Source organism: Dasypus novemcinctus, chromosome 1, assembly GCF_030445035.2.
Source record: "Dasypus novemcinctus isolate mDasNov1 chromosome 1, mDasNov1.1.hap2, whole genome shotgun sequence".
NCBI classification, from domain to species: Eukaryota; Metazoa; Chordata; class Mammalia; order Cingulata; family Dasypodidae; genus Dasypus; species Dasypus novemcinctus.
Window position 1 is genome coordinate 120,226,776 of NC_080673.1, and position 16,250 is coordinate 120,243,025.

Below are 16,250 nucleotides of genomic sequence, written 5' to 3' on the forward strand. Positions count from 1 at the left end.
ACTTTCTAAGTAACTTTTCTGTAATCTACAACCTCTTTAAAAATAAAGTGTGTTATATTAAAAAATAAAAAAATAAACAGAGGGAGCAGATGTGGCTCAAAGCAGTTGAGCCCTGCCTCCCATATGGGAGGTTCCAGGTTCAGATCCTGGGTACCTCCTGAAGAAATAAAAACAGTAAGTAGAACAAATGGAAAAACCAACTCAGAGAAGCCAATGTAGCTTAGTGATTGAGAACCAGCTTCCCACATATGAGGTCCAGGTTTAATCCCCGGCCCCCAGTACCTCAAAAATACATACATACATACATACATACATAAATGAGAAAGGGATCAGTCAGATATATCACAATAGAACAACTATACAGAAAAGGAGTTTGTAAAAAAGGAAAAAAGAGCCAAAAACGATATGACATATAACAGCTAAAGGACAGGGAAGCAGACTTGGCCCAAAGGATAGGGCATCCACCTACCACATGGGAGGTCTGTGGTTCAAACCCCTGGCCTCCTTGACCCATGTGGAACTGGCCCATGTGCAGTACTTATGTGCGCAAGGAGTGCCGTGCCACGCAGGGATGTCTCCCATGTAGAGGATCCCCACGCACAAGGAGTGTGCCCTGTAAGGAGAGTCACCCAGCGTGAAAGAAAGTGCAGCCTGCCCAAGAATGGTGCCACACACACGGAGACCTGACACAGCAAGATGACGCAGCAAAAAGAAACACAGATTCCCAGTGCTGCTGATAAGATCTGAAGCAGTCACAAAAGAACACACAGTGAATGGACACAGAGAGCAGACAACTGGGGTAGGTGGGGAAGGGGAGAGAAATAAAAAAATAAATACAAAAAAAAAGCTAAAGGACAAAATGGTGGAAGCAAGTTCTGTCTTTTACATTAATAACATTGAGTGTTAATGGATTAAACTCCCCAATCAAAAGACACAGATTGGCAGAATGGATAAAAAAGCATGATCCAAATATATGTTGCTTACAAGAGACCCATCTTAGATCCAAGGATACAAATAGTTTGAAACTGAAAAATTGGGAAAAGATATTCCATGGAAATAGTAACCAAAAAGAGAGCTGGAGAAACTAGATAAATGTAAAATAACAACATTATAGTATATAAACAATAATTACTCTGTGCAACTGGCAAATTGTTCCTGTGATCAGTATACTGTAATTTTTTCATAGAAAATAAACACTTGCATTTAATTGAGGAGGAATGGAAAAGAAATATAATTTTTGAATCTTCATTTTTCTTTAACCCTTTTTTATTCATACCCTTTATTAAAATAATCTATATGGATTAATAATGATTTATCATGACTATTGTTGAACAAGATTTTGAGTTTGTCTACCTCATAAAATTATGAGTTGGCAAATTTTTATCTGCTGTAATTCATTCCAATAAGATGTGAAGAATTCCCAAACAGAAATTTGATTTTCTAGAAAAAATAATGACCTAAATGGAAATTAAATAACTAAACCAATAACCTATTTCATTCTTAGAGATTATTATGTCCAATAGTTATAGCTGTAATATAAAAATTAGAATTGTTGTAATTAATTTCTATTATATTTAAATTATTATTTACATTTATAAAGGTTTGTTGTTATGCTATTTTTTATAATTGATTATATTAAATCTAACCTGCCTTGCACTCTCTTAAAATTTGTCATTTCTTTCAACCTATTTTTCTATTTATTTTTACAATCTTACAATATAGAACTTTTTAACAGCTGAAAAAAAAGCCATTGATTATACTTTTTGGATAGTTCATATGATATGTGAAAATATCTAAATAAAACCACTTAACAAATAAATAAATAACTGTGCAAGAATAGCCAGAAACAGCAGCTATGTACAGCAGGGAAAACAGATTGAGAGGCGAGGGATTTTCTTGTTTGCTTGTTTGTCTGGCTTTTTTTTGTTTGTTTATTATTATTATTGAAATGATGAGAATGCTTTAATAATGTTATTGAAGTGATGAATGCACAACTATGTGATTACACCAAATACCATTGATTGTACCCTCTGGATTAATTGTATGCCTTATTAATATGTATCAATAAAATCTATTTGTTTTCTAAAAAGTCGTTACAAGAGAAAAAGGAGGACACCATATATTTATAAAAGTGTCAATCCAACAAGAATAAATAATCATAAATATTTATGCACCTAACCACAGTCCCCCCAAATATATAAGACAATCACTGGCAAAACTGAAGGGAGAAATGGACACCTTTATAATAATAGTTGAAGACTTCAATACACCACTCTCATTAATAGATAGAACTTCTGGATAAAAGATCTATAAGGAAACTAAGAACTAAACCTAGCAGACATATATAGAACACAGCACCCCAAAACAAGAGGCTATACAATATTCTCAAGGGCACATTTATTGTTCTCCAGTATAGACCACATGCTGGGTCACAAAACAAGGCTCAATAAATTTTAAAAGATTGAAATTATGCAAAATATATTCCCTGACCACAATGGAATGAAGCTCAAAATCAATAAAAGGTAGCAAAATTGAAAATTCAAAAATAAATGGAAGTTTAAAAAAACACTCAAACATGGAAGAAATCGTAAGAACAATCAGTAAATATCTTAAGACTAAGAAGATGATAACACAACATATCAAATCTTATGGGGGGCTGCAAAGGCAGTGCTGAGAGGGAAATTTATAGCCTTAAATGCTTACATTTAAAAATAAGAAATAGCTAAAATCAAAGACCTAACTGCACACCTGGAAGAACTAGAAAAAGAACAGCAAACTAAATGCAAAACCAGCAGAAGAAGGAAATGGCTTTGGCTTCTACCTGGAAAAGCTGCAATCCCAATCTCAACCAGCCACAGGTCTCCCGACCACTTGTGCAGCTCAAGAGGATCTCTGCATGCTGGGACCCTGAGCCTCACAGCTATACAGCTGCTCAAGATCCAGGTTTGGGAGACTTCTGGGAAATAACATTGAAATAGGTAGGCAGGGTTCAATGCTCTCACAAAAACAGTGGAGGAAAGACAAAAAGCTGTCAGAGGGATCTGCTATGCAGATCCACAGACCAGGAAAGTGTTGTGCACTCCCAAGGAGGGTGAGGGACAGGGAGACAAAGAAGCTGAAACAAAAATGAGTTACTAACCCCTACTGCTGGGAACAACACCCACCCCCCCACACAAGGCAAACAACCTGAATAAAACCCGTGGCACACTGCAGCCAACTCAGAGTAGAACAAATGTCTTCCTTCCTGGGAAGAGGAATAGTGCTATGCAGGGTTGTGAGTGGTTTCTTTTCAGTAAATTTGTCCAGTAGAACCTTATTTGAATCTCAGCTCTGGCCAAAAGAGAATCACAGGCAATAGGAGGTTGAAAGAGTCACCTCTGTGGAAAGATTCACTAATGTGTACCATCAGCTGGCCAGCTGGGAAGCTGCAAAGAGAAAACTGCTTTTAGGTATCTTTTGGCCCCAAGTACTGGGAGCAGACTTGCATGCCATTAGTGAGTCCCTGGCCCTATTTTGATAACTTAAACTGAGCAAACTTAAATACTTCAAATGAATTGAACCAAAATTGAAGAAGAGCCATGAAAAAAACTTCCAGGCAAGAAAGAGAAAATGGCTGTAAGAGTAAAGTTACCAAGAAAATCAGATGCCTAGGCATCAGCAAAAAGTATTAGCCATACTAAGAAACAGGAAAATATGACCCAGCAAAAGGAACAAACCAAAAATACAGCTGAGACATAGTGTATAAGGTAACTGATCAATGATAATCACACAAACCTCCTAAATTAATTCAGGGAGTTGGAGGAAAATATGACTAAAGAGATAAAGGATATTATATCTTTAATAAAGAACAATCTGAAAGCCTACAAATAAAAGTAGTAGTGTTTATGGGAATGAAAGACACAATGGATGAGATTAAAAATATATTAGAGGAGTATAACAGCAGATATAAATTGATGGAGGACAGAATTAGTGAAATCAAGGACTGAACATCTGAACTTGAAAAGAAAGGAGCACAGAAAGAGAAAAGAATGGAAAAATGAAACAGGATCTCAGAGAATTGAATTACAATGCAAAACTCACAAATATATATGTTATCAGTGTCCCAGCAGGGAAAGAAAATGGAAAAGAGGCAGAAAGAATATGTGAAAAAATAATGATCAGAAACTTCCCAACCCTTATGAAAGACATAAATATCAATATCCAAAAATCACAATGCACCCCAAGAGAACAAATCCAAATAGAACTACTCCAAAACTAATATTCAGAATGACAAATACCAGAGATAAATAGAAGATTCTGAAACCAGTAAGAGAAAAGCAGTGCATCACATAAAAGGGAACTTCAATAAGACTAAATGTTGATCTTTCAGCAGAAACAATGGAGGTGAGAAAAAGTGGTGTGATGTATTTAAGGTACTGAAAGAGAAAAACAGCCAGCCAAGAATTTTTTACCTGGCAAAACTGTCCCTCAAAAATTAGGGTGGGTACAAAGTTTTCATAGAAAAATGAAAACAGAGAGTATGTTACCAAAAGATGAGATTAAAAGAGATACTAAAGGGAGTACTACAGCCTGAAAGAAAAAGACAAGGGCAAGAAACTTGGAGAAGCTGTAAAAATGATTATTAGGAAGGGTAAATTAAAGGGTAAAAAATAAATTTAAATTATTAATTTACTTAGAGGGTAAAAAGACAGAAAATAGTAAGCTTTGATATCAGAAAATAGAAGGATAAAATGGATGAAGTAAGTAATGCCTATACAATAATAATATTAAAATTAATGGATTAAATTCCCTAATCAAAAGACTAGATGAGTGGATTAAAAATATGAGCCTTCTGTATATCCTGTCTACAAGAGACTTACACACAACCAGAGTGAAGTGGTAAAGTTGGAAAAAGATATTCCATACAAGGAGTGATCAATAAAGGTCTGGAGCAGTGATACTAATATTGGGCAAAATACAAAATGTTATCAGAGATGATAAAGATCATTATAAATAAAAAGGGCAATTCACACACACAAAATAACTATCATAAAAATTCATGCACCTAACCAGAGTGCCCTAAGATACATGAGGCACACACCAGCAAAACTGAAATGTAGAAATAGACATATCTACAATAATAGTTGGAGACTTGAATACATCACTCTCAGCATTTGATACAACATCTATATAGAGGCTAAATAAGGAAAGAGAGCTTGAATAATATGATAGATGAATTAGACCTAATAGACATTTATAGAGCATTACACTCCACAATAGCAGGATATATATTCTTTTAAAGTACAAATGATCCTTGCCCAAGATAGACCATATGTTGGGTCACAAGACAGGTTTCAATAAATGTAAAAAGTTTAAAGTTATGCAAAATACTTTCCCTGCTCATAATGGAATGAAGCTGGCAATCAATAATGGATAGAAAAAAGGAAACTTCACAAACATAGAGAGATTAAACAACACACTATTAATCAGTGAATCAAAGAAGAAATTGCGAGAGAAATCAGTAAATATCTTGAGATGAATGAAAATGAGAACACAACATATCGAAACTTATAGAATACAGAAAAGGCAGTGATGAGTGGGAAATTTATAACCTTCAATGTTTGCATTAAACAGAAGGAAGAGTTAAAATCAAAAAACCTAACTGTACACCTGGAGGAACTAAAAAAAGAAAAGCAAACTAATCCCAAACCAAACCAAAGGAAAGAAATAAAATTCAGAGCAGAAATAAAAGAAATTGAAAACAAAACAAAAAACAATAGAATGTTTTTAAAAGTTTGGTTCTTCATTGGCTTTCACCGTTGGTGGAGTAATCTAACAGCAAGGGTGGCTCCCCTTAGCATTAGCAAGAGGGAAATAATTAAGAGTTTAAAAGGCAGCCATACAAGGCAGAGATTGTTCTTTCTGCCTGGAGGAGCCCACACCAAATCTTGGTGTGTCTTTCTATCCTTCTCTCCCATTTCTCAGCAAACTCTGTTCTTTCCCCCATTTTCCAATAAATTCTTTTTACTGGCCTAACTTTTAAAAAATTGGTTCCTGAGAATAACAAAATCAAACCCTCAATTAGACTGACAAAGAAAAAAAGAGAGAAGATGTAAATACATAAAATCAGAAGTGAGGGGGGTACATTACCACTGACCTCACAGGAATAAGAAAGATCATAAGTGAATACTATGAGCTACTACACTCCAACAAACTAGACAATGTAGACAAAATGGACAAATTCCTAGAAACACACAAACAACCTGTACTGACCCAAGAAGAAACAGAAGCCCTCAACAAATTAATCACAAGTAAAGAGATTGAAACAGTCATCAAAAATCTCCTAAAGATGACAAGCACAGAACTAGGATAGGTATAAAGGTGAAATCTACTAATCATTCAAAGATAATATATTATCAAGCTTGCTCAAGCTTTTCAAAAAAATTGAACAGGAAGGAATGCTACCACTCATTCTACAAAGCCAACATCACCCTAATACCAAAACCAAATATAGATACTATAAAAAAAGAAAAGTACAGATCAATTTCTCTAATGAATACAGATGCAAAAATCCTCAACAAAATACATGCAAATTGAATCCAAAAGCATAATAAAGGAATTAAAATCCACAATCAAGTAGGTTTCATCTGAGATATGCAAGGGTGCTTCAACACAAGAAAACCAATTAGTGTAATAAACCACATTAATAGATAGAAGAAAAGTCCAATGATCTTCTCAAATGATGAAGAAAAGGCATTTGACAAAATAGAGCATCCTTCCTTGATAAAAAAAAAAAAAAAACCTCTCAGAAAGATAGGAATAGAAGGAAGCTTTCTCAACATGACAAAATGCATATATGAAAAACTCACAGCTAGCACTGTATTCGATGGTGAGAAACTGAAAGCTTCTACTCTGAGATTGGGAACAAGACAAGGATGCCCATTCTCACCACTGTAACTTGATATTGTGCAAGAAGTTCTAGCTAAAGCAATTAGGCAAGATAAAGAAATAAAGTGCATGCAAATAGGAAAGGAAGAAATAAAACATTTGCTAGTGTTTGCAGATATTATCCTATTTCTAGCAAATCCCAAAAAATCCACAACAAAGCTACTAGAACTCATAAATGAGTTCAACAAAGTGGTGGTATACAAGAGTAATATGCAAAAATCAGTAGTGTTTCTATACACCACTGATGAGCAATGTGAAGGGGAAGTTATAAAAATTCCATGCACAATAGCTATTAAAAGAATCAAATATTTAGGAATAAACTTAACCAAGGACATAAAAGATCTGTATTCAGAACTATAAAACACTGCTAAAAGAAACCAAAAAAGACCTACATAAAAGGAAGGATATTCTGTGTTCATGGACTGGAAGATTAAATATAGTTAAGATGTCAATTCTACACAAACTGACTTACAGAGTCAATGCAATCTCAATAAAAATCCCAACAGCCATTTCTGCAGACATGGAAAAACCAATTATCAAACTTATTTGGAAGGGCAAGGGGCCTGGATAGCCAAAAATGTCTTATAAATTAAAAACAATGTTGGAGGAATCTTATTTCCTGACTTTAAAGCATGTTTCTTAGCTCCGGTGTTCAGAACAGCATGGTACTAGCATACAGATAGGCATGTTGATCAATGGAACTAACTTGAGAACTCAGTAATAGACCCTCACATCTATAGTAAGTGATTTATGACAAGGCTGTCAAGCCCTCCCAGATGTGCCAGAACAGTCTATTTAACAAATGGTATATCCATGTGGGATATCCATACCCAAAAGAAAGAAAGAGAACCCCTATCTCACATCTTATACAAATGTTAAGTTAAAATGGTTCAAGGACCTAATTATAAAAGGCTACAACCATAAAACTTCTAGAAGAAAATGTAGGGAAGCCTCTTCAATATTTGTGATAGGCAGTAGTTTTTTAAATGTTACATCCAAAGCATGAGCAATGAAAGAAAAAGTAGGTAAATGGGACCACTTCAAAATTAATACTTTTGTTCCCAAAAAACCTTGTCAAGAAAGTAAAAAGGCAGCCTACTCAATGGGAAAAATATTTGGAACCCACATATTCAACAAGTGTTTGGCATTCATCTTTTATAAAAATATCATACTACTCAACAATAAAAAGATAAACAGCCCAATTTAAAAATGGGCAAAAGACTTGATTAGACATTCTTTCAAAGAGGAAACACAAATGGCCAAAAAGCACATGAAAAAACATTCAACACCCCTAGGTAATATGGAAATACAGATCAAAACTACAATGAGAGACAATTTCAAAATAAATAAATAAATAAAAAACAGAAAACTACATGTGCTGGAGCAGATTTAGAGAAACATAAACACTCCTTCACTGTTGGTAGAAATGTAGAATGTGCAGCCCCTGTGGAAGACAGTTTGACTGTACCACAAGAAGCTGAATATAGAACTGCCTTATGACTCAGCAATCCCATTACTAGGAATATATTCAGAACAACTGAAAGCAAGGACATGAACTGACATTTGCACACTGATGTTCATAGCAGCATTATTCACAGTTGCTGAAGTATGGAACCAGCCCAAGTGTCCATCAACTGATGAATGTTTAAGCAAAATTGGTATATACATACAATGGAATCCTATTCAGCTGTAAGAAGAAATGAAACCAGGATACATATGACAACATGGATAAATCATGAGAATATTAATATGAGTGAAATAAGTCAGACACAAAAGGACAAATATTGTATGATCTCACTTCTATGAACTAAGTACAATGTGTCAACTCATGGAGATAAACCCTACGTTATAAATTACTAGGAGATTCAATGTGGAGTGAGAAAGGGAGCTGATGCTTAATGTATTTAGAATTTTTAATAAGGCTTTTGTAAAAGTGTTGAAATGAATAGAGTTGATGGTAGCACATTATACTGAGTATAATGAACATTACTAATTTATAAATGAGATTATGACTGAAAGGGGTAGTCTGTGGACATAAATGGAAATGAGAATAATCTAGGGTATGTGTAACAGTGATTTCAGTGATAGATGAAAATTGTGGTTAATAGTATAAATATATGGATATACTTCTTTTACAAAGTGCTTAGAATAGGGTGATACACAGGAAAATTACAAGCAAAGTAATTTATGGATAACAGTTAACAGTAATGTAATATTTTTGCAGCAATGACAAAGGTATTATATCTATTCTAAGAGACAAATATAGGCGGTATAAGGGAGTATAGGTTTCTCCCTTTTGGAATAATGAAATGTTCTAAAATTGACTGAAGTGATGACAGCACAACTCTGTGTTGAAAATGAGAGCCACTGAGGGTACAATTTGAATGGATCGTAGAAAACATGGGGCTGTATAACACAGGGAATTCAGTGGTGGAAGACGGACTGTGGTTAACAAAACAAGTAAGAGAACGTTCTCTCATGAACTATAACAAATATATAATACTAATATAGGATGTTAATAATCAGTTGGGTTGAAGGGAAAATACACCAATGTAAGATATGGGTTCTAGTTAGTAGTAATATTTTGATGATGCTATTTAACAGTTTGTAACAAATGTCCCACAGCAATGCAAGTTGTCAGTGGTGGGGTGATGCATGTGAGTCCTATATGATGATATGCATGTTTATTTTCTAAGTTCACAATTTTTACTATACACTTATTGTTTATGTATGTTCATGCATGAATGATAAACTTCAATAAAACTTTATTTTTAAAAAGGCTAGCAGAAGGAAAAAAATAAAAATTAAGCAGGAAAAAAAATGAAATTGTGAACAAAACAATAGAGTATTAAAACCAAAAGTTGGTTCTTTGAAAGTTCAATATAATAGACAAACTTTTAGCTAAACTAAGAAAATCAGAAATGCAAGGATGGGGGGATATTGATACTGACCCCACAGAAATAAAAAGGATCAAAAGAGGATATTATGAACAACTGTATGCCAAGAAATTAGACAGCCTAGAGGAGATGGACAAATTCCTAGAAACACACCAACAACCTACACTGTAGCTAAACGAAATAGATCTCAACACATCAATTACAAGGAAAGAGATTGAATCAATCGTCAAAAACTTCCAAACAGGGGAATGGGTGCAGCTCAGTGGTTTGAGTGCCTGCTTCCCATGTACTAGGTTCCAGGCTCAATCCCCAGTACCTCCTGAAAAAACAAACAAACAAACAAAAAACCTCCAAACAAAGAAAAACCCAGGAACATATGGCCTCACAGAAGAATTCTACCAAACATTCCAAGAAGAATTAATGCTTATCCTGATCAAATTCTTCAAAAAAATTGGAAGAATAGGGAACACTACCTAACTCACTTTATGAGGCTATCACCCCATTAGCAAAGCTAGATAAAACGACAAGAAAAGAAAATTACAAATTTCTCTTATGAATATAGATAAAGAAATCCTCAATAAAATATCACAAATTGAATCCAACAGCACTGTAAAAGAATTATACACCATGATCAAGTGGCATTTATCCCAGATATACAAGAATAGTTCAATTTAAGAAAATCAATTAATGTAATACACCTCATTAACAAAACAAATGGTAAAAAACAGAGGATAATCTCAATTTATGCAGAAAAGGCATTTGACAAACTCTATTATCCTTTTTTCAATAAAACACTTAGAAAAAAAAATAATAGAAGGAAACTTCCTCAATATGATAAAGGCCATATATGAAAAACCCATTACTAACTTTGTATTTAATGCTTAAAGACAGAAATCTTTCCTTTAAGATCTGGAACTAGACAAGGATGTTCACAATCACCAATGTTCTTCAACATTATGCTGGAAGTTCTAGTCAAAGCAGTTAGGCAAGAAAAGTAAATAAAAGACATCCAAATTGGAACAGAAGAGATAAAACTTTCTCTATTTGCAGATGAGGTGCTCCTAAATAGAGAAAGTCCTGAAAATCTACAACAAAACTGCTGGAGCTATTAAATGAATTCAGCAAAATGGCAGGGTACAAGATAAACACAAAAATCAGTAGTGTTTCTATACACTAGCAATGAGCAATCTGAGGTGGAAATCAAGAAAAAAATTTTTTTAAAGAATTAAAATACTTTAAAATAAAGAAATATCTCGGAAAAAATATAACCAAGGATGTAAAGGACTTATCCATGGAAATCTATAAAACATTGCTAAAAAGAAATGAAAGATGGTCTAAATAAATTGAAAGACATCCTATGTTCATGGATTGGAAGACTGTTTTCCAAGATGTCATTCCTACCAAAAAATGACTTACTGATTCAGTGCAATCCCAATCAAAATTCCAAAAGCCTTCTTTTCAGAAATGGAAAAGCCAATCATCAAATTTATTTGTAAGGGCAAGGGGTTCCAAATAGCCAAAAACATCTTGCAAAAGAAGAACAAAGTTTGAGGACTCACACTTCCTGACTCTAAAATATATTAAATGGTCAAAACAATATGATACTGGTTCAAGAACAGATATATAGACCAAAGGAACTGAACTGAGAGTTCAGCAATAGACCCTCACATCTATGGTCTATTGATTTTTGACAAAGCTGCCAAATCCACTCAATTGGAAAAGAATAATCTCCTCAACCATATGTTACTGGGAAAACTGTATACTCATATGCAAAAGAATGAATGTGTGTATCTCACACCATGTACAAAAGTTAACTCAAAATGTATCAAAAGCCAAAATCTAAAAAACAGTACTATAAAATGCCTAGCAACTGTAGGGAAGCATCTTCTGGATCTTGTGTTAGGCAATGTTTTCTTAGACTTTATACCCAAAGCACAAGCAACAAAAGAAAAATAGGTAAATGGGACCTCATCAAAATTTTTAAATTTTGTGCATCAAAAGACCTTACCATGACTGTGAAAAGACAGCCTACTCATTGGGAGAAAATATTTGGAAACCACATATCTGATAAGGATTTAAAATCCAGAATATATTTTTTAAAAAATACTTCAACAATAAAAAAAACAAACAACTCACTAAAAATGGGTAAAATCCTGAATAGGCATTTCTCCAAAGAGGATATACAAATGGCCAAAAAGCAAATGAAAAAATACTCAGCATCTTTAGTTTTAGGGAAATGTAAATCAAAACCAAAATGCGAGAATATTTTGCACCCACTAGAACGGCTGCTTTTTTAAAAAATAGAGACAGCTACAAGGTTTGGAGACGATGTGGAGAAATAGGAACACTCATTCATTGCTGGTGGAAATTAAACTGGTACAGTGACTGTAAGAGTTTGTTGGCTCCTCAAAAAGCTATGTATAGTATTACCATATGATCTGGCAATCCCCCATCTGGATATATACCTAACAGAATTGAAAGCAAGGACTTGAACAGTTATTTGTACACCACTGTCATTGCAGCATTATTCACAATTGCCAAAAGATGGAAGTAATCCAAGCGTCCATCAACTAATGAATGGATAAATAAATATGGTATATACATAGAGTGGAATATTATTCAGTAGTAAAAAGGAATGAAATTCTAATACATACAATAACTTGGATGAACCTCTAGCCATCATGTTAAGTGAAATAAACCAGACAAGAAAGGATAAATATTGCATTATTTCACTGATATGAAACAATTGGAACAAGCAAACTCAAAATTTACCAGGGGCTTGGTTGGTGGTAGGAGATGGAGAGCTCATGTTTCAATTGTACAATGTTTCTATTTGGGTTGATTGCAAAGTTTGGGTAAGGATAGTGGTGATGGTAGCACAACATTGTGAACATAATTAACAGTACTGAATTATATATGTAAATGTGGTTAATAGGGGGAAATTTCAGGCTGCATATATTACTATAATAAAAAATGTTTAAAAAACATAGGACTGTACAAAAGTGAACTCTATTGTATCCGAAGGACTACAGTTAATAGTACCGTTATAATTCTTTCATGAATTATAGCAAATGTATCATGCTAATGGAAGGTGCTAAAATATGTGGCACATGGGAATACTGTATTTTACATATTTTATGCATGATTTTTCTGTAAGTCTACAACTTCTCTAATTAAAAATTTTTTTTAATGTGTGAAGAGATCCTAAGAATTTCAAAATTCTCTTAAATTATACATGTGAGCAAAATTTGAAGACCACTTTACATATAAAAAGGAAGAAGAAGCAACAGTCATATCCCTCTTCTGGGAAGTATATATTAGGTGTTTAATAAAGCTATGCTAAATAGTTGAATGCTGAAGCACTTCATAAGTTAAAAATCACTCTACAAGCGTTAGAGTAGGTAACTTGGCTTTGGCACACCCTGTGCCTACATTAATCCTCGCAAGGAATCTCATGTAATTAATAAAGGTTGAAATACTAGCCCAAGTCCTAGTCCTATGCATGAGGTTCATTATTTTCCCAATATCTTGATTCCTTTTTCAAAAATCACCTGACTCTGACCTCAAACTTATAGATAAGGTTGATATTAAAATATTTCCCCTAAGACATAATCTCACGCATGGCTAGTGGGAGTGCTGATCCCTTTGGAATGAAATCTAGCAACAGCTACTGAAATTACAGATGCATGTGTCCTTGGCCCAGTGAAAATACTTCTGAGACTTTCCTACAGAAACATCTGCAATCATAGAAAGTAACCTATCTTATGAAATATTGGGTAAAGATTAGAAACTACACAAGTGGAATTGGGTAAACAAACTATGGTACATCTACACAATGGAATATGATATAGCTGTAAAAAGAAAAAGAGGAAAATTTTGGTAAAACTGAAAGGGACATTTCTTTAGATATATTGTTAAGTGAGACGGAAAAAAACAAGGGCTTCACAGTGGCTTTAGCATTATAATCTATGTGTAAGAAAGGCAAGAGAATATACATTTTTGTATTTGCTTGAATTGGCATAAAGAAACACCAGAAAGATAAAAATATAAGATGAAGGGAAACAGGGTGGATAGGGATAGTGTGGGAATGAGACTTTTCAACATACACTTTAATATAATTTTTATTTTTGCACCATATAAATGTATTAAGCAGATTCAAAAAATGAAAACGAAAACATTTTTTTTCTACCAACCACAATCTAGGGACTGAACCTGATACATTCTAATTAGTTGACCTTATCTAAGAATATTTTCTGAATCAAGACCCAACCTCCAAGTCCCTGAACATGTTTTCTCTGTATAATTCTGGGTGCACATTTTATTGATTTTGCTGCAGGAGCAGTACTTGCTAAATTGGAACTCCATGAAATCTGTGCATATATCCTACAGCAGCTTAATTTATTTAATGGTTTTAAGCAATTTACAAAAAGTAACTTAGAGTTATTTTGGCTAGCTCCCTATAGTTCTCCTTTCTTTTTCATTCCAGTAGTCAATTGAGTCTGGTACATTTTGTTGAGCATATTTGAATGTAGAGTAGAACTATTTTAATGGCACATTTAGTGCCCATTTGTAATAATGTTTTTAGTCATTAAAATGTACACTGGGGAAGGCCATGACAGCAGCACCAACTAATTACAGTCGTGCAGAAACAGGGATGTAGAGAAGGAGGGCCAGCTCTCTCACACCCTATTCGAATTTTTCACCAGCATTTTGACCTTAATGAGACTTTTGCTCCCATGACCTCTCCATTCTATTCTAGTCTATCAGACCCTTCTGGCTTCATTTCCTTCCCTACTTAACCCGGAAGGAAATCCTGGTACATCATTTCAACCTCTCTCTTGTCAGTACCTTCAATTTCCTTGACCCTTTGCCTTTTGCCACATACCCCCTGTCATCCTCCAACTCTAGATTCTTCCAGCAATCCATCTTCTCTATGCCTACACTGAGACTCCAAGCACAGCTGAAGAGAATCCCATGAACCTACAGATTGGTGCTACTGCAGATTTATGTTTTCTGATCTCAGGTGAATGCTCAACACCATTTTTCAAACTGTCCTGACACTGTTCCCATTCACAATCCCCTTAAGGGTTATTCTGAATTCTTACCCCTATTCTCTAATCCTCTATCTCTAACAGATAACCTTGTTTTACATTCTTAGAGAAATAAGGTAGTCTTCCTCCCCATTCAGACCAGAAAAGAACATGGACTCTGGCCAGGTAGTCCCAGAGAGCTAATGTGGCTGCAGGGTAGGAGGAATCACTTACTGCTGTATTGATACCTCCTCCAGAGAAAAGCTATCATAACTCACATTCAATAAAAGGGCCAATGTCAGCCAAGACAAGACATCTAAAGCCTGCTGGTTAATACCAGATGCCAGCTAAAGAGCCTTAGGAACCAAGGGACAAGTCAGAACAGGAAGGGATCAGGAAAACTGGAAACTAATGAACAAGGAAAGGCAATATAGGAGTAGTGAGACAGAAAATGAGAGCTGGTTGAAAGCAGGTTTTCTCAACCCAGGGGTCATAGTTAAGAATTCAGAGTCTGTGAACTTGGTTGGGGGAAAAAATTACGTTTTTATTTTTATTAATCTTTAACTGAATCTTAGTATTTTCTTTTCATTATGAGTACAGATAACATAAAGTGGTAATAGCGGGAAGGGACATGGCTCAACTGATAGAGAGTCCGTCTACCATATGGAGGGTCTAGGGTTCGATCCCCAGGGCCTCCTGACCTGTGTCCATCTGGTAAGCTGGGCCACACGAAGTGCTGCCGCTCTCAAGGAGTGCAATGTCACACAGGGGTGTCCCTGCATAGGGGTGCCCCACGTGCAAGGAGTGCACCCCACAAGGAGAGCTGCCCTGAGTGAAAAAAAAAAAGCGCAGTTGGCCCAGGAGTGGTGCCACACACACGGAGAGCTGACACAGCAAGGTGATGCAACAAAAAAAGAGACAGTTTCCCAGTGCCGCTGGATAATGCAAGCAAACACAGAAGAACACAGCAAATGGACACAGAGAGCAGACAACGGGGGCAGGGGTGGATAGGGGAGAGAAATAAATATATATTTTTTTAAAAAGTGGTAATAGCAGTATCTGCAACTTTGTCACCAAGAGAAATCAGTAATGTTTTCATATCATGTTACAGTAGCTCAAAAAATCATTTTCTCATTTACTCTCATCAGCACTTTAACTTATGGTAGTTATTAAACACATAGATCTTGTTATTCAATGTGTTAATAAAGAAGCACATAGACTACTACATCACATTTGTTTTTTTAATATTTTGATAATGATGTTACAATATAATTGATTTCCTCTGTAACTCCCTGTATAACATTGTATGGGTCTCAATCTAAATACATGGATAAAATTCTTCAACAGGTGTCACAACGAGACCAAAAATCAATAGTGAAAGATTTAATACCTTACC